Source organism: Pseudopipra pipra, unplaced genomic scaffold, assembly GCF_036250125.1.
Source record: "Pseudopipra pipra isolate bDixPip1 unplaced genomic scaffold, bDixPip1.hap1 HAP1_SCAFFOLD_513, whole genome shotgun sequence".
Lineage (NCBI taxonomy): Eukaryota > Metazoa > Chordata > Aves > Passeriformes > Pipridae > Pseudopipra > Pseudopipra pipra.
In genome coordinates, this window is record NW_026990996.1 from 27501 (window position 1) to 29876 (window position 2376).

A 2376-nucleotide genomic window follows, 5' to 3' on the forward strand; every position below is an offset into this window, starting at 1 on the left:
CGGCCGGCGGCCCGCCGCCGCCGCCGCGCCCCGCCCGTCGGCGCCTCGGTCGCTTCCCCGTCCTTCCCCCCCGCGCGCGCGGGCGAGCGGGCGGGGGGGGGGGCTCGGAAGCGGCGAGCGCGGGCGGCCCCCGGGGCGCGCGCGGAGCGAGCGGCGCCGTCGGCGCCCGGCGAGCGACGGCCGAAAGCGAGAAAGCGAAGGGGGGGGCGCGAGGGCGCCTTCCGGGGAGGCGGCTCCTCCGACCCTCCGCCCGCAGCGGGCCCACAGGGGCGGCGCGGCAGGGCGAGGGCCCGGGCGGGGCGTTCCGGGCCGCGCGCGGGGCGAGCTCCGTTGGCCGGTCGGCCGTCCCCGCGCCGGCGGGGCGGTCCGAGCCGCAGGCGTCCTCTCGGGGGCGGTGCCGGGCTACTGAGGGAAACCCCGGTCCCCGAGCCAGGAGGCGGCGGTGGTGGTGGCGGACGTCGGGCGCGCCCGCGCGGGCGGACGCTCCCCCGAGGGCGGCAGCGGGGGAGGCACCCCCGCGGGGCCATGCAGGTCGTTTCCCTCGCCCCAGGGCCAGGTACCTAGCGCTCGGCGCCCGGGCGGCCGGCGAGGCCCCCCCGCCGGGGGTCGAGAGCCGCCGCCGGGAGAGCCGGGCGGAGGTTTAAAGACTCGGGCGGCCGGACGCCGGCGGCCGGGCGGTGGCGGCCGGGCGGCGGCGCGGTGCCACTGAGGGGTGGGGAGCCTACTCCCGCCGATCCCCTGCGGTGGTGGCCGCGTCCGCCGGCCGCGCTCGTCCCCGCCCGCCGCGCGGGCGGCCGTGCCGGGGCGGGGTCCCCTGCCCCCCCCGCTCCGCGGTCCGGTCTCGGCGGAGAAGACGGCGGCGGCGCGCGGTCGGCCGCGCGCCGTCCCGCCCGCCCCCCCCGCCGGGGGCGACCGCCGCCGCGGCGGAGGGCGCGTGCCCTCCGCCGAGGGCGGCGCGGGTGGCGGCCGCCGGGCCCGCCGCCCTCCTTTCTCGTCTCGCGGCCGTCGGCCTCCCCCCCGAGGCGGCGGCAGGAGGCCGCCGCCGAGCCGCGCGCCCGCCCGCCCGCCCGGGCGAGCGCCGGTGGGCGGCGTCCCCGTCCCCGCAGGCCGTCCGGGGAGCGCGCCGGCTTCCGAGCGGCGGCGTCGCCGCTCGGCGCGTGTCCCCCGAGCGGGACGGTCGGCCGGGAGTCGCCCGCCGCCGTCGGCGGTAGCGCCGTGCCGGGCCCCGCCCGTCGCTCGCCCGTCGCCCCGGCCGGGGGCCGCGCGTCCGCGGCGAAGCGGCGCGGCGGCGGCCGAGGGGGCCCCGTCCCCCCCGGCCGAGCGCCGCCCGCCTTCCGCCGGGCGCGCGGCCGCCGAAAGGGGGTCGAGGGCGCCGAGCGGCGGCGGCGGTGCCGGCAGGGCCTCCGCGCCAGCGGCGGCGGCGGGCCGTCGTCCGGCCGGCCTCGGGCGCTGCCGACGCCGGCTCGAGTCGCCGGCGCCGACCCGCCCGGCCGGCGGCGGAGGCGGCGGAGCCGTCCGCCGAGCTCGTCCGGGCGGCGCGGCGGTCCGCCGGCGAGGCGGCGGCCTTTGCCCGCGGCCCCGAGGGGGCGGCGTCGGGCGGCCGCGAAGGCGAGAGAGGAGCGGCGAGCGCGGCCCGAGGGTCGCGCCCCGCGCCGCGGGCGCGTCGTTCCCGGCGGGGCCGGGAGGACGGGCGGCGCGCGGTCCGGCGCGCGCCGCCGCTCTCCGCGCGGAGGCCGGGCCGAGCCCGGGCGCCTGGGCCGCCTCTCGAGGCGGCGCGAGGCGCGTTTCTCCCCCGCGGCGCCGTCGATCGCCGCAGGGGGGGATTCGGCCGGGAGCGCGGGCTCCCCGCCTCTGCCGTCGTCCTCGGGAGCCCGGCGGGGTTTCCCCCCGCCTCTCCTTCGCTCGTGCGCGTTATGTGACGGTGCGGTCAAGCGAGGCGCGACGTCCTCGCCGAACGAGGGGCCGCTCGACGCGGGCGGTCCCGGCCCCTCCGCGCGCGCGGGGCGGTGCCGAAAGTCAGACAACTCTTAGCGGTGGATCACTCGGCTCGTGCGTCGATGAAGAACGCAGCTAGCTGCGAGAATTAATGTGAATTGCAGGACACATTGATCATCGACACTTCGAACGCACTTGCGGCCCCGGGTTCCTCCCGGGGCTACGCCTGTCTGAGCGTCGCTTGACGATCAATCGCCGGCCGGGGGCGCGTTCCCCGGCGGCGCGGCTGGGGCGCCTCGCAGGCCCGCCCGCCCGTCCGGGCGGGGGGGGCCTTCGTCCCCCTAAATGCAGACTCGGGGAGCGCTCCGTAGCTCCCCGCTCTCGGAGCGAGCCGCTGGGGCGGAGTTCGTCCCGGCGCGGGACCCGCCGCCGGGCTTCGGC

At 82.7% G+C, this 2376-nt stretch overlaps 1 non-coding gene across 1 annotated transcript; it reads left to right on the forward strand.

Moving 5' to 3' along the window:
- Window positions 1-2022: 2022 nt before the first annotated feature.
- On the forward strand, window positions 2023-2175 carry LOC135408527 (5.8S ribosomal RNA). The gene has a single exon (XR_010427666.1). It is a non-coding gene; the product is annotated as a 5.8S ribosomal RNA (ribosomal RNA).
- Window positions 2176-2376: the final 201 nt, after the last annotated feature.